Consider the following 25,946-nt stretch of genomic DNA (forward strand, 5'->3'; position numbering starts at 1 on the left):
CTAAATTTTAAATATTACATTGATCAGATAATTTCTGAGCAATCTGTCATATGGAAAAACAAAAACCGATCAGGTCCTGGAACTTATTATTGGGAAATTAATCCCGCTCGCTCTACCACGTAGAATGCCCTGCGATCTTGGTCTAGATCCAAAATTATTATATATTATAGACTCAGGTTCAATACAGCAATCCACCTGACCTCTTGTACAAAATTCGCAGGAATACTTCACCTTTACGTTGTTGTAATGAACAGGTAGGCACTTTGGATCATCTTCTCTTTCACTGTTCTATCTTATCTAAACATAGGACAATGAAAGTTTTACATCAACACTATGGCTACGGCCCATTCTCAATTAAACAACTTTTGACAATAAACGATTTAGACATTTTGCACTACATCATTACCTTTTTTCAAGATAATGGTCTTGCACTCTGAAGAACTATAGCATTCTCATCCGGAATCTATTAGTAAATATTATACTTATAGATAGATAGATAGATAGATAGATAGATAGATAGATAGATAGATAGATAGATAGATAGATAGATAGATAGATAGATAGATAGATAATTTTTAAGCTTCTTTTCTTCCGGTGAAAAAAATTAATCGCTTAACTACATTTTACATACACCTATATTCTTACAAACATAATATCAGATTTTATTACCAAACTGAACTCTTACTCAAATCCACTTTTTCAATTTCACCGGAAAATTCCTAATAGCACACCTTTCAACTAACAATCATAATTTTACATCGTTTTCTATATTAAGGATGTTGGTGAAACAGACTTAAGTGTGCACTCTTCAATTTTTAACACCTATTTTTAGGTGAAGTGGACAGGACAGGAGTTCAGCGGTAGCGGTGATCTCGTTAATGACAACATCTCTTGGAGTGTTGTAGAGAAGAGGAAGTGATTAAAGTGAAAAGTGTTTATCTTACATTTAACATGCACATCCACATTTACTCATAAACACATATACTTTCATTTACAACTATTCTTTTCATCTATATTTCATTTATATTCACTTTTTTCAACTTTTACACCCTGATCAACTGGGTAGCTGGCCCTCTTCGTCCCGCTGGACCTCCTCCCCAATTTTGACTTTGATACTTTCCTACTATGACAATTTTATACTTCTCCCGATTTTGGCACACTACACACTTATTGCACGATTATACTGAATTTAACTGTTTAACTTACTTCAATTTTTAACAATACAAATCAAGCAATTCGACTCTCAAGTAGGCCAATAATTGCAAATGGCGGCGTCCAGTTTTTTATACAATTTTATATAACTAATTCATATCTACACAAATAACTCACTATTTCTACATTTGTAGCACATAAAACCTTAGTTGTTGGTGCATCAAATAATTAAACACTATAATGGTGATGAAGACAAGACAAGAGATTAAGATCCTCGAACTATGCGTATAAAATTAATCTGAATGCAATTGTAGAAGTTCTAGGACCCATAGGGTCCTCATATTTTTTTTCCAACCCGATGTTCCTGATGTCTATTATATAGTTTCACATTAACGTGGCCTCAAAATTTTAGTTGCTTTAATGAAGTTTGATAGGAAATCTATTTTCTGGGTTTAATCTTCAATCGTTGTGAGTAGCTGCATTTACGACCCGTAAATAACAAATTAGGATATGTATTAATTATATGAATATGTATGAAAAAATGTATTGGTAATCAGAATAATACATGATTATATTATTCGAGAGGTAATAAGTTGTGATTATTAAGACATTAAAGATATTTATATAAGTGAAAGAAGCAAATAAGTAATTAAAGAATATTGAAATGGTGTTATTGAGTATGAATAAAAATATATCTAATTACTAGAGATTCGTTTGAAAAATGAATTGTCTTACCTGGTCGTCATTCATAGAAGCAAGTTACCTTATAATGTTATTCAATCTAACCTAGCTAATATACTTACCTGGAAATCCTAACCTAATTTTACTTATCAACTTAACCTAAACACAGAAGATAATAAAGTACTTACCTGTAAGTGACGATTGTTCTTTCAGTTGTGTGTTGGAAAAAGGGGTACGTAGTGCTATACAATATGTGGACCTATAGAAATTCGACATTCTTGGTTTCTTGTTGTTATTGGTTATAATAGTTTTATCTGATTCGTGAGTGGAGTCTTTTGTTCCGACGGACTTGGATTCTGATAAAGAAGAATCAGATGCGGTATCTAATACTTTGCAAGATCTCCTCTTGCTGGCGACCAGATTATGGGCTGGTGCCATCTCGTGGTGATAGCTACTTTCTTCATGAAGACTACGAGATGTCATCTTTTTACACTTTGATGTGCACTTATTCCAACTTCATTTTGTTATAAAATTTCAGTGGTTCGATGGGCTGCAGACTTTGATACTTCCGGAAACCATATGGAAATTAATAATGAACCACCATTGTCTGCTGGTTTTCAGCTCCACACAGCAGACGGGTGCAGTTTCAAATTATTCTGTGCATAAGGTGAGTTTTCTGTTTTCTTTTTGAAAGCTTGGCTCTTAAAATAATATTTCTTTTGGGAAAGCAGCTAATTACTTTTGTAATTTTTTTGTGTAAAGTCTATCAACAACTAACAATGAACATTCAAACACAATAGGAAGAATATTTAAAATCATGAACCTTCATAAATAATAATCCTCTAATAATATCTAATGCTTTATTTGTTCCTTCTATCTGTCCTGTGTAGGGTCTCTGGACTTTGTGATGGTCAAATATAATAAGAGTGTATTTTTCGAGTTCTCTCGTCTCCTCCTACTTTATTCATTCCACTACTATTATCCATCTCACTATCACCGTCTCCTTTAGGCTCGGTTCATAATTGTGAGACGTTAAGCTAAAAATGCTAATTTATTTATAAATTAGAACCCATGAACTATTTAAGCTACTTTTCATACAATTTCTACATTTTCTCAGGAAGAGAAATTTGAATTGTTAAAGTTCAAGAATAATGCTACTGTTTCATTATATTAAAATAATCCTTACACATTTTAAAGTAATAGCACCCAACTACTGAAGGAAAGATACGCTTCATCTGAAAACATTTCTTCTTAGAATTTCAGAAGGTTATGTTTATATATGTTTACGTCACTTCCCACTTAAAATGATCCCACCGTCGCGATTAACACTGCATAAATAAGAAAGTTTGCACCTTCACTTCTTTTTCCTTTTTTGTGAGGTATACCACCGCTAAACCAAAGTTTGCAATTGCATTCATGTTTAACGTAACAGCTACCTTTATTTGATTGTCACAGACTGATGTATCTATATCATATTTCCTTAATATTACACAATTCAATGTTGTAGTATGAATCCTTTGGTGTTAATAATTTCTAAACCTGGAATCATTCGAAATTAGATAGATTCATTAGTTCTTTAACATTCTTTTTACGTCATGAAATTATCTTACATGATACCTGTAAAAATGCAATAATTGTAACTAAATGTTGATTTCTATGTATGAATTGAACCGTTCAATAGCATGGGAAAAATTCGAATCGTATTCTTCACTGATAGTCCTTATCTAGTAAGAGAAGTTGATTAATGCACAGCAAAAGGCATCCAACCTGTAAGTTGTTCGTTCGATGACCTTGTGCACAGGGAGTTGAACAAACTGATTAGAATAATCCTTTCTCATTTTTAGAAATACCTTGCAGTTGAGAGTGCTTAGAAATTATCCTTTGTTATCATAGGATATCTTTGTCAGTATTTTGTTTTGAAAAGTTTCATTGAAAGCAACTGTTTGCTTTTAAAGCAAATAACGTGTATGTAATACTTAAATTAGGATCAATGATCGCTTATGTGTTTAGCCCATACCTCGGCAAATATCAATGAGCTACTAGAAGATCATTTTGGTTTGTGACTATAAATAAGATTATTGGTACTAAAGAAAATCCTAACAAATATGATTCTAGAGATTGTTCTAAATATCATAAATGTTAATAGAATGCTGCATGTTGCGTTGTAGAACCACAACCTATCTAGAATCCAAAAGAATATGGTTTCAATTGCATCACTTTTTAATTCTTGTAACTCATAGCTTCGAGAACAATATAAATATTAAGATGAGATAATCATTTTTATCCAAACACTAATCAACATAGTGTCAGTTGGTATATAAGAACGACTTTTAAGCATATCTTCACTACCGACTTAGAAGAAGGAGAAGCATTTTACGTACACTATTTTTGACATCAATACTCAAAATTATTGTTGGATGTACGTAAGAAGAGGTCACCGAATTTTATAGAAAATCATTAATTTCTTAAATCCCACCAATATTCACGAAATAATTTAGAAAGTTTTTCCAATTATGACTACCATCATATACAAAGATTTCTTATCACACTGTTGTAATAAATTCTTATATCAAATAAAAATTCATAAGAAAAAGTTTTCTGATATATTCCGAAATTGATTGTGAAAGCTTATTATCCTTAGCTCGAGTCCCAGTAAAGTGTAGTAGATTTCTAACTGTCTCTAGGTATTTGTGGAAGTGTCTCGTTTAGATTACGTAAACGTTGGAGTAGAAATGGTTTAGATACATATATGCAATGTTGAAGTTGCTTTTGCTCAACACATCTTATGGTCTAAATCTGTAGTTTTTAATTACTCGATATTACTATTACTTTCTACGATGTACTGTGTTATAAATTTGTCAGCACGAAAGTATTATATGTGTATAAAACAGCCATATTTTCAGTCCTTAGGTTCATATAACAGAATTCAATTTAATACGAATACTCCTACCTGAAATCATTAAAATACACGATAGATAGATACATTACTCCAATTATATAATTGTTGCATTTATTTACGCAGTAGTTAAGATTTGGCAATTTCAAAACTAGATCTATAGAAGAAACAAATGAAATATATTTGCTAAAGAAAATTCGCTACTTCATTTTATTGAGAATCGGAGGATAATAATAGAATAGAAACAATTAAATACAAATATATGTTCTCACTTTGTAGGCGAACATAGTAGCTAGCAGGGAAAAAATTATATCGTCTGCGGGGCTTGAATATACGAGCATAGAATTCACAATCTACTCACCCAAATTGCAAGACTATTTCTTATGCTATCCTGTCCTTTCAACGTTTGTGTAAAGAGCTTTCCTGCTTCGTGCTGAGTTTTGTTTACAGACAGGTATATCTGAGTATGCGATGAATTATTGCAAGTTATACCTCTTCCAGTGTATAAACGTAATTTTTCGCACAAGTGACATCTTATGTTGTCTCACAATAACTTATGTAAAACAAATGGAATCTGTGAAATGTTTTGGGTTAAAAATGATGACAAATATTTTTAATTAGGAGGTAGAGTATGCAAACCCACTGAACGCGGAAATTTACTTTCTTGAAACTGTGTATCTATAGCAACACGTCAAATGCTATTTTGAAGAGCATATAGAATATTGTTGAGTACTAGACATTCATTCTACGAACTTATCCTACTAACATTTATTCTACCAAATTATAATTAGGAAAAAATTTAATGTATTCTTATATTTATTCATAAAGTATTACTTGATTTTTATGCAAATTTTCTTTTCTTTCAGATCCTGGATTGCCTAGGGAATTTTAGAATTACATTTCTACTCTGTTCGCATTTCAGAGTAATATTCTAATCTTGGTGTAAAGCCAGTATGTGATTAGTTAACATTTTAATATTTAACCTAAATGATGTTAAATATTAAGCTTTATTACTCATGTGCACTCTGATGAATGTGTGTTTCTTATAATTCACATGTATCAAGCACTGATAATTAGTACATTGTAATATATGTACTATAATTACCTTCAAACTATATTTTGAATTAACTGTATTTCTGCAAGTTTTGAAAGTACAGTTCAGTTTAGAATACAAAATATTTTGTGTTTTTATATGTCCGAGAGAATTAGTTGAAACATGTAATGTTAACGAGTACCGATCATTTTGAATTCTTGGTTACGCCGCAAAATTAACGGTGTCGATGAACTTCATATCAACCTATTAATCTGCTATCCAATATAAAAACTATGTGCCGTTTTTCATTTTAGTTCGAATATTGATCTTTAAGAGTATGATTTCTAAATAAAGTTGGGTAGATTTGAAATCATTAGGTTGAAATTTCTTCTCTTTCTATTTCGTTTGTTTTCAAGAGTTATTCGGTAAGGCTACTACATAAAGAGTTGAGAATTTATTGTTTGCACAAGTTGCTGATAATGATGCATAGAAAATTATTTATACAGCACATGTCCATACAGGACATGTATTTCTTAATTACTTACATATTCGTTTTAGTTTTATCGAAATTTTATACACATTAGTATATTAATTTGCATCAATACATAATACTTAGGTTCATAAATAAAGCTGATTGTACATTTCTATTCAGAAGAACCTGGACTGCCTACAAGAGACTAGGTGCATGAATAAAGCTGATTGTACACTTCTATTCAGAAAAACCTGGACTGCCTACAGAAGACTAAGTCCAACAAATTTCCTATAGATCTGATAGTTTTTCCTTGCATTTTTTACAGAAAAGATTGAAAATTCAACGATAATATTTTTGTATTCGTATTGTAATTTCGTCCTACATCAAAATATAGCTACCATACAGGAAACTACAGTGATCGTAAGGAACAATTTCATACATGACTTATCCTTTTCTTAATCTAGAACGTAAATGAATGAAATAGAAGTAGTATCAATAGCCTAACTATAAATAGACTATTAGTAATCATCTGTTTTGCGTGACTTTTAATTGTTGGGATACCAATTCGAGAGACTGCGGACCACGTCCGTGTTCTTATCCCTTACGAGTCATTTATCGATGCACTGCACGATAATTTTTGTTTTTAAAAAATGACTTCGTAGCAATAGCCCATCTTTCATTTGAGGCTTCTCAATGATACAAACCGCATGTAATTAAAATCAGTGTAGAATAAAGGGTGAATTCATTCTCCTTCCAATTAGAAATATGTTCCACGATAACTTACGTAAATAAATAATTTGATTCTTTTAAAAATATGGTTTGCATTGTCTAAGGCTTCTCAATCACACCAATAAAAAAAGAGTGAATTTATTCCTACCCACTTCATATTAACACACTATGTTCAGCGTAATCTTCGTTGAATTCTCCATTTTTTATGAAACATAGTGAAATTGTTAAAGGGTAAAATGATGAAAATATCAAATAAAAATAATTATTTTATTAAAAACTGTCGCTCGCTTCTAGAATCTATCACGTCACTAGTGATAAAACAAAGATAAAAATTTAATACATAATGCTCCCAAAACAATAGAGTTGGTGAGTTCTAAAAGATGTAAAAGTGCTGTATTGAACGATTTGTCCATCATCACCGTTATAACATAACAAGATTTGTTACATTTCTATTATTATTTGGCAAATTTCCCATTTGTACTTCTGAACGAGAATAGGAGAGGTGAAAGAGAACAAATAAAATTCTGTATTTCAACCGATTTAATTCTTTCGTGTTCCATATACCAGTGATGAATCGGGTCATGACTTTTGTCCCGGTCACACGGTCTCACTTCTCAGACCCGTACATGAACCATCGACTCTGACACATATATCCAGACAGACCCGTGTGTCAAGACATGCCCAGTGACCCGATCAGACCCAGCGACAAAGAATTAGCCGAAATATTAGCCCTGCAGCATTATTACAGAACTTTATAATTGGTTAATGATGTTTACTCCTTGATTTCCAATATTCATTTGTTTGTTGCTGGGTGTGACATTTGTTAATCAAGATGGCATGTTTTCAATCTTGTAAACATATTTTCGTGTTTATTTATCTTCCCATACGCGGTTTTTAACTTAACGCATACAAAAGGAATTAACGAAACACTGTTTGTACTCAGCCGTATCTTCTACTTATGATTGACAAGTTTTACAGATCGATTGAACTTTGACAATCTCGTATAAAAGAAACACATAGCTTAACATTTCTGTGATTCTGATGCGTTTGAACTCTGATAAACCTTGTAGTTGTATTTCAGTGCAATACTTAACATGCATAGACACAAACAACATGCGAGATAGTATAACAACACGTAATTTTCAGAGAATAAAAAAAATTATCAGGTTGTATTAGTTTTAGATTTCTCCTAACTCTCCTTAACCTATAAAACGTATCATGCGTTTATATTTATCAGAAATGAAGTTGTTATTTACTAAGGCTAATCTAATCTAACCAAAGTTTTTAATAGAATATTCAACTCGTATGCGCAACGGAAGATATCAAAAGATTTCAAGTTCTTGTTTCAGCAGCAAACCAAGAGTGAAAGAAAATTTAACGCTGTTACTGAACTGTAGTTTCACACTATGTATAAAAAAAATTATAATACGTATGTATATTTAGGGTTGTATAAACTTAAATCTACGAGCAGTATTCGAAATTATAAAGCCGGATTATCGTGACTATTTATTCTTACCAATTATTAAATAATTACATAATAACAAATATCAACAAACAAAAAAATGTTATTATTCCGAATATTTGTCTACGTCGCAGTATTCCAAATACATTTTATGTGGCTAATGTGACTATGTTGTACCATTAGTATAGTACAAGATCATTGTCTAGATTCTCAAAACTTCAGCACTCTTCATTAATACATATTAAATCATGATACATCAACAGAAAAAAAAAGACATTTAAAAAATGTTAGTGATCCATCCTCTCTACTTATTCACAAAAAATATAATTATATGGACTTCGTTAGATTTAATTGATAACTACTCCTGTCATTCATATTTCAAATAAAGCAACAGACACAAGCCCGTATTGCTACTATTATACTCCTATTACTTTCATTTCAACTTAAAGGTAGGTAGCATATACTACTATGTTTTGGCCTATGCATCAGATAAATAACACATCTACACTCTGTAAAGAAAAAATAGCGACACCTCAATTCTCAAACTAACTTACACAGAAAACCATAGTTGCAGCCCGTTAGAAGAGGAATAGAAGGAAATGAAGAGTGGGATAGTTCATTTGCGTTATCTGTGACACCTGTGGTGTAGGACATCGCTTGTCAATTGTTTGTGTATCAGTAGTATTTTCGATAGATGGCACTGAGTGCGTTTCGTAAATTATTGTAGTAAGAATTCTGCATTGCATTTGTAATGTGTAGGCTGAGGTAAATAGCATTTTATGATTGTTCTTTGCTTTCTCATTGTTTGGACAGTGTGTCAAGTGGCAAAATTTTTGTTGTGCAGTGTTGTTTGTGTGTGATATTGTTGCTACATGTGGACTGTAAACAAATAAGATGGGTAAGAAATGTGAGTTGTGGCAAATCTCTAAAGGAATAGATGGAATTCTGAAAATCCATCATTCTACGGCAGAAAGAGTAATTCACAAGTGCAAACAGCATAACAAATCGTCCCTTCGTCAACAGTGTGAAAGAAAAAAGAAAGCATCACCCAGAGCAGATTGCTAAATGAAATCAATAGCACCGCAGATTTAATGAGTGATTTCCCCAAAAATCGCTTTTGTAGTTTGACATGATCTTGGAACTGCAGTTACTTGTACAACTGTATTGTCTTGACTGTATGAAGAGGATATTACAAAGAAAAAACCGCGTAGAAAGTCGAAACTGACAAAACACAGAGGACTTCAACATGTAGTTTTGTGAGTCGATATGCAACTTGGACTTATGACAACTGAAAGCATGTCGTTTTCTTCATTGATAAGAAGTTTAGAATAGTGGGAAACGATAGTGGTGTGAAGTTGTGGATACGAACAAGCAAGGAACTTGGCAATGATTTTGTTTAAGAGATTCAAATATTCAGTTACTGAGTGATGATATGGGCATGGTTCACCGTTAAAGACGTCAGAACGACGGATATATGTGAAGGATCGTTTGATGCACGAAAATATCTTCAAATTCTGGCACGTAAAGTTCTTACAACAGCTAAAGATGACTTTTCTGAAGAAGATATGGACTACTTCCTTTCCCAGGACGATAATGCTTCATGTCACCGAGCCAAAATTGTTAATACGTGGTTCAAGAATATGACTATTTAGAGACTCGTGTGGCCTACAAACCCACCCGACATGAATCCAGTTGAAAATTTGTGGATCAATATGAGTAGAAATTTCAATAGACAACTATCTCAAACAGAATGGAATTCAAGGAACAGATAATCCGGGTTCCGTGATATCGAGGTTGCATTTTGCAATAGCTTTGTTACCAATGCGGGAAGCCCATGGTGCACATACAAAATACTAGTTTGGTGTATCGTACTTCTCGATGTTTGCACACAATATGTCTTACCCTAAAGAAATTCCATTTCTTGTTTTCTGCTATTGTTGTTGATCTTTTTCAGTTTTATGAATTACTCTTCCTACAAACGATTTTGCTCAAAACACACATAGCTACTTATATATGCATATAAATTCACTAAATTCATGTCAAAAGCCTGAAACTCTGGCGCAAGTATTAAGAATGAACTGCTCATTAGGAATATGACTTGTAATATTATCAGGAATTCATGTAAAAATTCATATTGATTAAAGTATGTTGAGAAAACCATATTAGAGCAAGTGTCGCTATTTTTTCTTTACAAAGTGTATTATAACGAGCACTATTATTAATGGAATGAAAAATGAACTATTTACAAATGATCAATGAAAAAAATTTCTACATCTACATCTATATAACAGGGCCTACGTATCGTCAATAATACCAGAACGTCATTACCAAAACTGTTATCATTTCCAAATTCACAACTCAGCTTCAAAAGTGATGGATACACATGGCAAATAACATTTTGTCTAGTTTATTCAAAGAGTGGCAAGTTGAGTGATATTTGATTAATCTATATTCACCTACGACAAGACAAATACGCATTAATATAATCGAAATAAATTTTACGACGAACAAACAAAACATATTCAGGGACATAGTCAAAGTAAAATTATACCTAAACTATAATGCGATAAAACATATTTATAGGCACGGTCAAAGTAAAATTCTACCAAATCAGCCTAATTTATGACAATAGAAACGCATATATGTATATTTTCATCAAATGAACGTATTAAAAGTAGTGCGTTTAGCAATTCGATTACATTTCGATTTTTATTCAATATATTTATGAATGGACAAAAATGTGGTGATTTACGAGGACGCGTCACGCACTCATACTTATCTGCACACATTGGTTTCGAAGATTTTCATTTCATAAATTACCATACTGTTTAGAATTGAAAAAAAAAGGAAAATTTGATATTACCAGTTCTCCAACGCTTTTTACTAGAAGTTTACACAAACTGGCTCGCTCAATCTTGGATTATGCAGGCTCAATCTTGGACTATGCAGGAGAGGTTATGTTTCGTCCAACCTGAGAACTAAAACACCGGCTTCCCTTTTCTCAGGCCACCAGCTCGACGTTGAATGATTATAGAAGGTAGATCCCGTAGTCTGAAGCGACGGATTTCGACGACTACACCTCCCACCTCATTACTTTATAATAATAGTAATGGCGGAGGTGATATTCGGTGGCCTTTTGCTGAAAGAAGGTTGCTTAAAAATTTTGGGTCAGGCTCCTCTCATCTTACCAAAACAATTAACTAGGTTAGGTCTAAACAACAATTTCATCAAGGTTAATGTTCGAGATAAACGTTTTGCCGCAAAATTTCTAAACTTTTTGGAGCACTGACACGATCACCGTCTAACCACACTAGTACATAAGAATTAACTGCGCCTTGCCTCTCTCAGAACCAGGTCCCGATAAACGCGTTTTTCAATATCACATACTCGACTATAATTAAGACAATTTTATAACAATTATATTGCAATAAAGAGACCTAGCCACATAAGCAGTAATTACATATATTAAATTTAAATTTTAAATTACTGAGAATAACATATAACATAAAATTTAGAACTCACTTATTCTTTCCTTGTCCGTGTTTACTCGTCATCAACGCAACAAGAGGTTCCATCTAGTTCCTGGTCGCCATATTTCAAAACTAGCATTACGTCTGCATCAAATAGCGATTCAAACGCCCTCTTGTGGTAGTAGCAAGAACTACCACTCTACTATCAACAAAAGAACATCATATACGAAGCAGAAGTTGTATTTCATTTCCACCGTTTTATGAGTTTATTTATCAACAAGGTAATTAAGTTTAGTTAGATATTAAGCTTGTTTCTAAGAATATCGTATATGATAAGAATAAAAATTCTTACGCATCATGCCGTAACTTGAACTAAATCTATAGTAACTACCTTTAAAAAAACATTCGAATTTTGGATTAAGATTTTTGGCGTGTGTTTCGTGTTTCATATCATAAATTAGTTTGAGTAGATTTACCTCCATATTAGTAACAAAGAAAACGAATTAGAATTACTAAAGAATATAACAGACAACATAAGAATAATAAAACAATATGACTGATACAGTAGCGCCATACGGGGGCCAACCTCAACACCAATGTAAACAACCGGTAAAACGGGTTGTTGCATAGTAATTATGTTTAGTGAAAACAATGAGAGAGAAGAGAATTGTTATTGTTGAATTTGCATTAATAGCCTCGTACATACTCCCCATGTGTATGACAATGTTTCGTCTCCGGTTTTACCGAGTCATTTCAGGTCTCGGTCTGTCGGTCACTTGGTCTGGTGTGTCACCATGCTGACTGTCTCTGAGCCTTCGGGGTCACGGTTCACGAAGTTCCTGACCCATTCCATTACTTCTATATAATGAAAAAGGAGTTTTTGATGAATGTTTGTCTAATCAACAATCGTCTATTTTCCTGCACATCCTCTGATATGTAAACATTCCTAGAGACCAAATTTCAAATTTCCCAGGCTTTCATCACACTCCACAGAGTGTTTTATCAACTGTCAACTCCTTCTTCAAGAATAAGGGTAATAATATACTAAAAAGTCAATCAAAATTCTATTTACTCGAAAACCAATCTACTCGAATTCTATTTTTAAAAAGCGATCTTTCATATTGATAGTGTAGTTAACAGAAAAACTAGAAACACTGAAATTAGGTCATTTATTTTTAAATATGATCTCTAATAGATGTTAATAAATAGTGTAGATTTTTTCTTTCGGACGACAATAGGAGAGATGAAACTATCTTGACTCTAAAAAAAAACTTGTTGGAGATTTCAACAAATATCTAAATATATATTTAAAAAAAATACTTTCCGATGTCTGTTCGTCCGTCCATCCCCGATGTAAATGTGTTCACTCGCCTAAAGCCAATATCATTCAATGTATCCGCATCAAATCTTCAACTGAACATATTTATAATATTCCCTAGGAGTGTTTTTCGAAATTTCTCCCTACCCCAAAATTAAGGGTATTTACTGAAGAATGAAATTTCAAAATTGGGATTTTCTCGAAAAGGGATATAATGATTGTATTTCAATTTCACACATCAATATTTCATTAAGAACCTTACACTCTGGTTTAAGTCCTTTCTCGAATTATCCATAAGGAATCGTTTACTCCTAGTTGTGATACTTTTAAAATGGCTTTCTTATAAACGACTCAAGTGTTTTTTGCTCATATTTCATAAATAAAAAAAATATGGTACTTCCTGTAAATTGAATATAAAAGCACATCTCAAATTACTTCAGTAAATATATTTTTTTTTCAATTTTAATAATTCAAGGTCTTTTATAGAAATAGAACGCATTACCGTCATGTTTAAAGCTACACCACAGAGGCCTGAAATTATAGAACAATAGATACACCGTTTTAAAGTTTATGAAAGTTCCAACAATTTTTATTCGAACATTTTTTTCACATTTATACTCTGTTGAGTTGTACGAAGTGACGAAAGGAACATGTTCTCTAGTTCAAATCACAATTTTTAATTTTATTCTAAACTTAGGCAAGAGATGATTACTCCGGAAAGTTACAATAACATTTTTATTGCCTATAATATTAGAAGAAGAATAAAAGAACAATAAGCCTTTTACGTTAATTCCTTTCAAAATTGTGCGTCGAAAACTAAGTACAGGCGGAAGATCCAAGATAGTGGGCTATTTATTCAAAATGACAGAAAACCTGCAACTAGGTTCTTAGGACTGTTCTAGAATAATAACATCAATACGTAGAATATATTCTGACACTATTTTTCTTTTTTAAAAAAAAAGAAAGAAAGTCGTGTAGGGTTAGTCAATGTTCTGTCTTAATTGCACTGGACTACGGCTATTTATTCAAAAATACAGAAAACCCACAACTTGAATTTTCTTCAGGTAAGATCAGTACGTAAAACATGTTTCATCTCTTTTTTAAACTGTTTACCTTAAACGCTAATTTCAATGGTCTAATACATATACGTACAGAAAGACAGTGTGCAAATCTACTTTCGGGATACTTGCGCACCCACTGCGACGCCATTGTTTACGAACTATTTATTAAACTAGCCTAATTTTCATAACTGTTAAATAATAACTGGAAGCTGCAAAGAAAAGCCATCTTAAATCACTAAAAAAGCAACTTTTTCTTCATTTTCAGTGATTCCTTCATACCTTACTACAGAAATTGTGCGGAGTCCAATGGCGTTTGAAGCCCCACAGCGCAGCTCTGATATTATATATAATGACAATATATATATATATATATATATATATATATATATATATATATATATATATATATATATATATATATATATATATATATATATATATATTAAAAGATTATAAGATTTTATTAGGTGATTGGAATAATTATAATTTAAAGTCAAATCTAAGTTGAGAAATTACAACGATGTTAAGTTGTGACATGTATGGCATGTGTTATTGTTTGTTATTGTCTGTCTGTCTGTGTAACCAGTTACACATGGTTATGTTTATGTTTTGATACTCGTGAAATCCTGGCGAGACGCTAACTCGCAGGATTATGTAAATAGAAATTAAGAAAATGAATGTAAGCTTGAAAGATGTAACGAAACCATTTGTTAACATTGACACAATTCGGATATGGCATAATATTCAGATTCGCAGAGATTGATAGTCTGAGAATTCGGTCACAATGTAATACGGTCTGCAACGAAAGTTTGACCAATAGCTGAGGTTATCAAAGTCGAAGCATGAAATGACGAATTCCATCGTCTGGGGAACAGAACAAAAACCCAGATCTGGATGGAATCAGGATCAGAAGTTGACGATCAGACCTCGGAGATCAGTAGTGGAGGATCATCACAAGTCGAACTCTTAGTTCCAAGTTACGAGTATTACGAACGACCATCTGTTGATGGTTGGTCATTAGTCGGCTAGCTGTGATAAAGCCGAGTTGCCGATACCAACGTAGACCAGAGAGAAGCCCAGGAGTAGATAATCGTCGTTCCAAGAAGCCTGACCATCTCAAGGTATGTGTACCTCAGTTATAGGTGTTACTTGTGATCGAAGTTCCAGACATTCGAAGTACTGTGATCTGAACGATTAAGTCATATCCACTAGTGCCACACACTTACACTATTACATTTTTCACTGTTCAAATACATGAGATTCTAAATGAAGTGGAGTGTTTCTGTAATATACTAAATAATCCTCTCGCTAGTAATTTTATTTGCTCAAACCTACTCATTTCAGACAATGAGTAGAAGCAACTTCTTTACGTCAACACGCAATCATCTCCGAATTCAATAGGCACGACGTGAGGAGGTTGTTTATATATATATATATATATATATATATATATATATATATATATATATATATATATATATATATATATATATCCCCTTGGGAATCTTATGGTACATTTTGTACCATACGGGGTGTTTCATGGTACATTGCGTTATAACTCTCCTATTTGAGCTTTTTCGTCCGTTTTTTTTTTTTTTTTTTTTTTTTTTTTGTTCTGTTTTTCTAGTCCAGAGGCATTGTAGAATACATTACGTATAGTTTCACACCTTCCTGCGTCGATACATAAGAGGTGATGATGTCATAAGTCTAAAATTTATATTTTCGTGTAATACTTTTTTTGGGGGGTTATGTAAAGTATTTTTGGCGGGCTTATTTTTGCACGTAGAAAATTGAAATTTTGCACAAACATGCCGTCCACCGAGTAGTATTTACCAGATTTTTTTTCAGATTTCTGCGTTAAAATAGAGGGGGATCCAGAGGGTCAAAAAGTTGAAAAAAGGGATATTTTTACCCAAAAATCCCGTTTTTCCTCATTTTCCCGCCTTAGATACATGACGGAGACAAGTGAATGGTACCGCCTGAAAGGCAGTTCTATTCTGAAGAGAATGATGTGCGACACATGACCCTAGGGTAATTAGGGAAGTGTCAGGGAATTTTTACCAAAATATACTTCTGTATAGGGGAATTTTGGACATTTTCGGTATTATTTTTTGCGGACTTATTTTTGCACGTAGCAGATTGAAATTGTGCACAAACATTCAGTCCATCGAGTAGTATCTACCAGATTTTTATCAGATTTCTGCGTTAAAACAGAGGGGTACAGTGAAAAAAGGAAATTTTTACCAAAAAATCCATTTCACGGGATTTTCCCGCCTTAGATACATGATGGGGACAAGTGAATGGTATTGCCTGAAAGGCAGTTTTATTCTGAAGAGAATGATGGGCGAGACATGACCCTAGGGTAATTAGGGATGTCTCAGGGAATGTTTAAAATTTCCCTCTGTATACGGGAATACGGGACATTGTCGGTATATTTTTTTTGGCGGGCTTACTTTTGCACCTGGAAAATTGGAATTGTGCATAAACATTCAGCCCACCGAGTAGTATTTACCAGATTTTTTTCAGATCTCTGCGTTAAAACAGGGGGGTCAAGGGGGGGCTAAAAATTGAAGAAAGGATATTTAGACCAAAAAAATCCCGTTTTTCCTCATTTTCCCGCCTTTGATACATGATGGAGACACGTGAGTCATACCGCCTGAAAGGCAGTTCTATTCTGAAGAGAATGATGGGCGAAACATGACCCTAGGTTAATTAGGGATGTCTCAGGAAATTTTTTACCTGAGATCATGGTGTTTTACGGTAATTTGGGGCATGATGGGAATTCCTGATAAAATTTCTCTCGTCCTTGGTATTCAAGATAGAAACTTGAAATTTGCCACACACATTCAGTATACCAAGTACTATTTCTCAGATTTTTTTTAGATGGCTCCGTTCACACAGGGGGGATCCAGGGGGGGCCAAATTCGAGAAAAAATTTTTCCCTCCGAAATTTTCACTTTGACATTTTTTCCCGCTTCTGGTATACATTATGAGCATGCAAGTTATACCATTTGAAAGCCAGCTCTATTCTGAAGAGAATGAGGTATGAACCATGATCCTAGCATAAATAATGACGATGCAGTAGCTGCTTGACTGAAAGTCTAAAAAATAGCCCAAAAACACAAGATCCCAAAAGATATATATATATATATATATATATATATATATATATATATATATATATATATATATATATATATATATATATATATATATATATATATATATATATATATGTATGTATGTATCCGTTTAAAAGTTATGAAATTCCCAAAAACTTTTATGCACTTTTTCCATACTTCTGCTCTGTTGTACGAGGTAAAGAAAGAAAATGTCCCTTAATACAAATCACAATTTTTCACTTTATCCGAAATTATGCGGTAGCTACTCGCGCAAAGTGAAAATACCTAGAACATTAGAAAGAGAGAAAGAAAGAGCCTTTTACGTTTATTGGTTTAGAAGTCATGTGACGTAAACTAAATGCATATGAGAAATCCATGCATTTTTTGGAATTTTTTGCAAGCTAATAAGATCGGTACGTAGAACATATTTAAGCATGTCTTCTTTTCATGTTTATACCTCAAACACTAATTCCATTTGACTAGTAGTTTACTTTAAGGACTGAGTTTTTTAGGATGACTTTCTCAGAAACAGTTCAGGCTATTTTTTTTCATATATCATATACATAGGTATAATAGGATACGGTAGACCAGTAGTAGATCGCTCGCCTTTGGTACTAGGAGCTCATTGTTTGATCCCAGGAAAAGTAGTCTGGGGTGGAATACACTGGAGCCAGGCACGTAGCCAAGGGGGGATCCGGACCCCCCTCTTCGGAACAAGAAATGAACAAATTAAGGAAAGATGAAACAGGAACGAGACAAAGAAGAATCAGTTTTTAAAATATGAAGCTACAGCAACGTTTGGTTACTCATTCTTATGAGCTTTGTGTGGAGGAAACGTGTTGGGAGTCAAGTTGAAAATTGATATTATTGTAACGGAGCATTCAGAATCCATCTAGCTCCATGCTAATCCTATGGACTACAAATGACGATCGATATACCAGTTCGATCAGATACACTCAGGCAAAACTTAAGAAGTGTCCACAATCACTAATAATATGAGCCTGACAACATAGATGCCAGCTATATTTGTTTAAAAAAATTCAATTTCGAGGCAACACTAATTCATTTTAAAGGATGCCTTTACTGCCGAAAGAGATGTCGTTGCTATCCTTGACAGCATTGAACGAAGATAAAGAAGAAGAAAAACAAGAAGAACCGAGTTCGAATGACCTCGGGAGGCTACATCTTTTTCAATACTTTTTAATATTCTTTTCGTCGAGATTTCTTCATAGTTTGTTATTAAAATACTTACTATGATCATTTCGTTGTCCTAAAAAAAAAAAAAAACAATATTGTTATGTTGCCAGTGAAATAGTTTAGATTGATCGAGCTCTGATGTGCAACCACAATATTTCATGTCATGTTCCCCCATCACAACACTTACGAAATCCTGGCTACACGAACCAATATATGTTGCCAGTAAAATAATTTGGAATGATCCTGGTGTGATAATCACAGAATTTAATGTCACGGACCCCCCCCCCCCCTATTACGAAATCCTGGCTACGTGTCTGACTGGAGCTATTTTAATCGAACACTTATTAAATCATACAACAGGCATTATTGAAACACTTACTTACGAAATACGAGCAAAAGTATAATAGGTATTTAGGAAATTTCAAAGAAAACTCATCCCAAAGAGTAAACTACGTTCTGTTGACATTTTCATTACAAATGCCTTCTGCCATATGATAGTTTTTTATTGAAATATTCATTTATGTAATGTGAACAAAACAAGTTTCTCCTTTTTTTTTATTTTTTCTCCGGAAAAGTTATCCGTAAAAATGTATATCTAACATAAGAATAAATTGCGCGAAGGGAGAAAATATCCTACAATTTGAAATGAGCATCTTATAAACATTTTGAAAGCTGATTCTCAGAAAATTGATCACGCTATCGCAAGTGAGTTGGCAATACACCATTCCACTATCATTTGTATAATCGGTAAGGTGAACACTTAGACTTATGGGTGTTTATAAGTTGACACCGGCCCACAAGAATCGCCGTGTGGATGTATGTAGTTCTCTGAGAGTCAGAAATAAACGGAAAAGCTTCCTCAATCGGAATATCACTTTTGATTAAAAACTGGTCTAATCAAAAGTGTCTATGACTATTGTAAACGGTCAGAAGAGTTATTGATCAATGTAGAGGACAATTTCCAAACGTCGTAGATGATGTTTGTTATAGCGTGATTTATGATCAGATTGATTCATCATGTCTTTCTCCGTCAAAGCGAAAACATTACTGTGAATCGTTACACTGCTAAACTACATAAAATGCACAGCAACATTGCTTGCAAGTATTCAGTAATTGTTAAAATACGTGGCGTCATGTTGCATTATAGTGCACGCACAAATATCGCTCAAATGACGTTGTGGACTCTCCATGAATTACAATATGAAAACTTTCCTAATCTATCGTATTCTTCTGACGTCTGTCTCACTAACTACTATCTCTTTTGAGACTTCGAGCACTTCTTGGGAGGGAAGAATTTCCCTGATAATTGGGCGATACATCATAGACTCTAGACTTATCTGGCCACGGAATCTAATCGTTTGGTGAACGATGCCAAAAATGTGAAGTTGCAGACTAGGATCACACAATTTTGCCATTGTAGTTTTTGATTAACCAGAAATAGTAGTCTTCATTTCTTTTACCTTTCGTAATTACGTTTCAAAAGCTTGTATTATTGAAATAAATGACTAAACCTATGCCTAATACGTTTTAAAAATGTCAATAAATATCTGACATATAAATGTAAGGTGATTTAAAAATGTACAACTTCATCTTCGAAAACGTTATATCATTAAAATTTCATATATTTCGTATTTTTTATTTTCACATTTTCCTAATCTTCTTCATACTTTCCTTCTCTAATAATAAAGAACATTTATTCTTTCAAAAATCGGTGGTGTTCCTCTGGTGATCATTCCAAAAAGGGATTGAAACTCTCCATAGGTGGCTGAGGTAGGTAGCGCTGTGTTGAAATGTACTTCCATTCTCACATATTCATGCTTGATGAGATTGAAATGATGAATGGAAGTGGCTTCGCCAAGTTGCGTGATGCCAATCACAACAAGAGTGCATATCCTTTTGAAAAATCAGAGTACTGTCATGGTTGGAAAAGTGAACGCCGGAACGATAGAATAAAGAGTGATATGCGGATACTAGTCCAGGCTCTATCCATTAGACCCGTAGGAGCGGCGAGTTTGACGGTTGTTCTCTTCAGATTTAAAGTTTATTCTTTAAACTAGTCAAAAAATCGTGGGTAGACATTTTGGAAACTGGTAGTTTGGTTGCAGTATTGCCATCTCTTATATTGCGTTTTTCCTCCTTGTAGGATATTGCAGAATGAAATTCCTTTGCCATGTACATGAATATTCTCTTCTGATCTGGAACTTGTGCTTCAAAACCATCAAATAACCATGGATAAGCATTTTGAGAAAGCAGTTAGTTTGATTGAAGTGTTGCCATTTCTTATATATAACATTCTTATTCATTAGATGCTGGCGAATATATATATAGCACTTGAAGAAATTTAGAAAACAAAATAATGGTGGCAAAAGTGTGTGACAATTGCAGTGATACTTAAAGAACCTACCCAAAGAAATAATACAGTATACATGTAACAAAATGTACATTATACTATTGTAGCAGGAAAAAATAATGTACAATTAAATGCGGTATTGTACTTACTGCGGTGTGAAGCGTTGAAAATGGCTGAAAATACACTCAGTGCTCCGAAATGTTCATCTGGTGGTGATATTGCATTATCAACTTGCGTTCTGTTATTATAGCCTTTATTGTTTTCGTGTATTGTGATCAAGTGTGACTCTTGCATTTTGTTTATCTTTTTTTGATGTTGTCTAACATGGCATCCATATCTGACAGATACGTGCTCCCGGTAGCCAACATGGATATTTCTCTGCCGTGCAATTCTACAACTTCACATCCATCAACTGTGCCCTACGCACACACTAATACCAAAACCTATAAGGATAACCACCTTGTACCTTTTGTTGTACACGTTGCATCTGCTCCTTTCCTGGGCACACAACACCCAATGAAACTTGGTAGGCATCTATAAAATATTCTTACTGGTGTCACTGATATCCGTACTCTTGGCCCTAACGGCTTAAAGGTATTTTCCGTGCTGGCAAAGCCGCTAACGATTTCCTTGTACACCCATTATTGACGGCACATCATTGATGTGCATACATATCCAACTAGGTATTCTTCTGTCAGGATATCTTGCGTGGAGTCGGCCCGTTCTTTACGGACGATGAACTTCTTACTGAGTTGCGCTGTAGAGCTCCTATTTTGCATGATTGCCGAATTTTTCGTAAATGCGAATCCTCTGCTGATTCTACTGTTACCCATTCATCTGAACCTTCTTTACCTCCTAAACCCCAACCCTATCCCTTCTGTTACGGATTCCACATCCTCATCTATCCACACCGGAATTCATTAGCTGACGACGTGCCCGATATGGAGCCCTTCACGGCACTCCTAAAGATCTTTCTGTCTCGACCATCGATCTATTTCCGCTACTTACTATACTTCATTTTCAACGCTGTACTGATTATAGTGCTTCCTGTGCAAAGGAATGCTCGTACTGGCACCTTCCTTGTCTCTCTGCTCCCCATCTTTGTTCCGTCACCACACTCTACCGCCTTCCTACCTCCATTTTCTTCTCCGTAACAGACTTCACATTCTTTATACTTCCGAACGCTTATTTCTTCTTCGAAAACGCACTACTCCTCTCTGTAAGGCTAGTTTTAGACGGAAGCATTTATCGTAGCATTTCTCGTAGCAAAAATCGTATCATCGATATCCTACCGTGTAAAGTAGCAAATGCTATAGCATTTCCCATGCCATGGCATATCGTATGGCATTTCTTGTCGATAGAACCTGCTCTATTTCGTAGCATTTTCCCCAGCATTTCTGCTCCGATTGCAGCGCCGTGGTGTGTTAAAAGGAAGCGATGTGTGGGAAATTGAATTGTAGTAAAGAAAAAAGTTAGAGTAGGGATACTATTATTATGTTGATTAAAAAATTATGAGGAACATCCTTGTTTGTACAAAGTTAAAGCGTGCAGTTTCACTGTACGGATACATACAGAAATTCATTTAAAAAAAACTTTCTTGTTTCATTTATTGGTGTGCTCTTGCATTCTCCGGTGCAGGATCACTTGAACAGGTGATAACGTGTAGTTTTACTATACGGATCCATAGTATAAGTAATAGTAGTAGTAGTAAGAGGAGGAGGAGGAGGAGTAAGTAGTAGTAGTAAGCAGTAGTAGTAGTAAGAATAATAGTAGTAGTAGTACTAGTAGGAGAAGGAGAAGTAAGTAGTGGGAATGGGTTAGAAGCCCCGATGGGGATGGTTGGGTTCTGTTTTCGATACAAAATGGGGAAGTTACAGACCTGCCAAAATTTTATGGCAGCTTATTGAAAATTACGTGCATTTCAGGTTCGACTTTAATTTCTATATTTCCACATAAATACGCATCTCAGATGTAAGTGCACACCATATTTTCATTACTTATACACTACTCTATTAAAACATTAGAAATTTCTTCTGTAAATTTTAAAATCTATGGATCTGTATAGTATAACTGCACCGTTAAAAGTCCTTTGTATCATAATAACCATATGCGAAAACGGGCTTTAGAAGAAATAGTGACTGAAATATCTGTTTTTAGTTTTGGAGCCATTATTGCGCTCTTCTCCAGTGATTTGTTTGCTACGTCACGACAAAATGCTTATCAAAATGCTACCATGTAAAAGCACAATATACTTTTCATGCCATAGAATATTATACGAGATTTTTGGCAACACATCTGCTACGAGAAATGCTTTCGTCTAAAACTGGCCTAACTGTGGTCTTGACATTGGCACCATTAATCATCTCATTTTCTCTTGCCCTCTCAACAAACATTGCCTGCCTTTTCTCGTAATTCTCCATATCTTTCTTGGTTCTGATCCCTTTAATGTCGATTCGTTAATTTTCACCTTACCTTCACCTGTTTTACACACCTATTATATAAATTTACAATGATCTACGTTATTTGTTATCTTATAATCATCCCTAAAGTTTCATCTCATTCTTCGATCATTTTCTTTTCAAATTATTGCCTATAATTGCCGAGAAAGCAATAATCGCTAAGACAAGAAGATACAGAAGAAGATTTCATAACTCCTCCTTGTGAAGGATAGTTATTACAATGTTAATGTAGCATACACGAATTATGTCCGAGGCACTTACTTCACTTTTTAGTGTGGATTAGAGAACACGAGAAGAAGAAAAGTCCGGTAAACTTTTACAATGTAAATTGTGTAACCAAGTTAAATTTTAATAAACTTTTGCACAGAATTTCAAGTACGGGTAATAGTATACGACCGCCCTTGTTTCCGGTGCTCCAGGATACTTCTTACTCTTCCATTACGTAGGGAAATTATGTTATTTCATGTGCAAGTGGTAACAGAACACATAGGAAACCCAGATCATCTTGTATTCACACTCCAATATAAAGTGTGAATACACCCTGATCTGCGTTTCTTCTGAGTTCTATTACCACTTCCACATGAAATACCATTTCCCTACGTAATGCAAGAGTAAGAAGTATCCTGCAGCACAAGACATGCGATATGCGTTAAATCCCCCCCCTCCACACACACACAGTCTCATATAAAGTACAAGGGCACTACACATGCACGTAGAAAGTACAAGGGCAAATGTGAGGAATAAAAATAAAAAGACAATAAGGAGCAGACGGAGCGCAAGACATGCGATATGCGTTAAATCCCCCCCCACACACACACACGCTCATAGATAAAGTACAAGGGCACTACACATGCACATATAAACTCAAGGGCAAATGTGAGGAAAGAAAGTAAAAAGACATAAGGAGCAGAAAGCATCATATCGAATCACAATCAAATACTAGGAGGATATATTCGAGCTACTTCCAAGAGAAAGTTATGAAACCGCGTTTCTAGGGGATACTTTTTCTTCAAAAGAAAGGAGGCCACATGTCCTCCGAAATTTTCTTTTATTCCCAAAAACCGCATCCCTATTACATACACAACACGTCAAAAAAGCGCACTTGAATTAATTTTTTTAATTTTCTACTTATTTTTCATAATGATGCAACCAAAACAACGATTTTTAAAACACAAAAATTACATACCTTTTTCCCTCCATTCTCTTATTTCTTCTTTAACCGGAAGTACCTACCATCAATGTGAGCAGATCAAAAACGAGGAATGCACGAAAAACACACCTAGAGTTCCAAGATGTATTACGATCAACGAGGAATTTTACTCAATTTATACAATTCTAAGCATTACACTTCGATGTAAATTACCAAAAACAAAGTAAACATGAAAAAGCAAACTTTGCGTTGCATTCCGTTCACGAAAACCTCTACACAATGACGAAAACCTGTACGGAATAAACCCCACCTTCCGTACGGAATAAACCCCAGCTTCCGTTCTTTCCACAAAAACCACCAAAGCAATCACGCTACACCTGCTACTACTGCATACATCTCTCAAACATTTGCACATCACTAAATGCCTGATGTAAATAGAGGGAGAAGAACAACAAACAGGTACGTTCTTTTTCATTTTCGTATCACTCGCGAAGTAAATGAAAGTGGGTTTGTTACCCCCTTTTTAAGTTCGTAGATACTCAATGAATAATCCGTAAAAGTATGAGCGTCCAGCTCCTTCTGCAACTGCTCCTGTCTGTCGTATACTATATCCCAAGTACGTAGCCAATAGAGCTATATAGCGGTGTACATAGTATTACTTTCCCATTAAATTTTATCGAAGAAAAAATAAAGTTTGGGGGACCTGTGGTCTGGAGTCGGAATGGTCTAAACGCTACTAGTGCCTAGAAAAGAGAAAATGCGGCAAAATTGTTTTCCCACTGTAATAAGTAGATAAATTACGCAAGGTAACAAACCCTTGGGATATAATTGGGCTTCCTGAAAAAAAAATGTATTTTTTAAGTTCTTTTTGTTGGTGCACTTCAACTGCACCTGTTCGAGGTTGGATGTTGGCATTAAGAGAACCATATGGAAAGCATAGGAATCAACATATGGTAAATGTTTAGTAATAGGGGTCAAACACTAACGAAAACAGAAAACAACATGCCCTGCCGGGCTCTAATCCGCCTTCATTCGTATACGCTCGCTCGGCAATACTGTCTTAAGTAAAATTTTATTCACTAACCTAACCGAATGTGAATAGAATATCGCAAAAATGTCAGTTAAAAATATGTTCCCCCAAAACTAAACAATAACCCAATATGTTTATAAAAGTTACAGAATAAATTTATAATAATATTGTAAAAGACCGGTGTGCATATATAAATATGCCTCCCGTCGCTGACACGCTTGTCTCTACATGCGCACCCCTCCCACGCTCAACCCCCTGTTATGCGCTCCAGCCTTGACTTGGTTGGATAGCTTTCTTGCTTTAAGTGGCTACCTAGCACAAGTTGATTCGCGTTTTATACTAGTTTTTGTTATACTGAGCCCTC

The 25,946-nt window shown here is 34.3% G+C and overlaps 2 protein-coding genes across 9 annotated transcripts in view; one reads left to right on the forward strand and one right to left on the reverse strand.

Moving 5' to 3' along the window:
• Window positions 1–24,675, reverse strand: part of LOC145678542 (uncharacterized) — a 98,064-nt gene extending 73,389 nt beyond the window's left edge. For 3 of the 5 annotated variants that reach the window (XM_081748816.1, XM_081748817.1, XM_081748814.1), the window contains exon 1: window positions 24,589–24,607. The gene's annotated coding sequence lies outside the window, so the exon portion shown is untranslated. Of the gene's footprint in view, window positions 1–24,588 lie in introns of all 5 variants that reach the window. The other 2 variants (XM_081748818.1, XM_081748815.1) reach the window with 2 other exon arrangements.
• Window positions 24,676–24,903: 228 nt separating this feature from the next.
• Window positions 24,904–25,946, forward strand: part of LOC145678540 (uncharacterized) — a 137,965-nt gene continuing 136,922 nt past the window's right edge. For all 4 annotated transcript variants that reach the window (XM_081748810.1, XM_081748811.1, XM_081748809.1 and 1 more), the window contains exon 1: window positions 24,904–25,011. The gene's annotated coding sequence lies outside the window, so the exon portion shown is untranslated. The remainder of the gene's footprint in view (window positions 25,012–25,946) is intronic.

Source organism: Thermobia domestica, chromosome 2 (assembly GCF_964235325.1).
Source record: "Thermobia domestica chromosome 2, izTheDome1.hap1.1, whole genome shotgun sequence".
NCBI lineage: Eukaryota > Metazoa > Arthropoda > Insecta > Zygentoma > Lepismatidae > Thermobia > Thermobia domestica.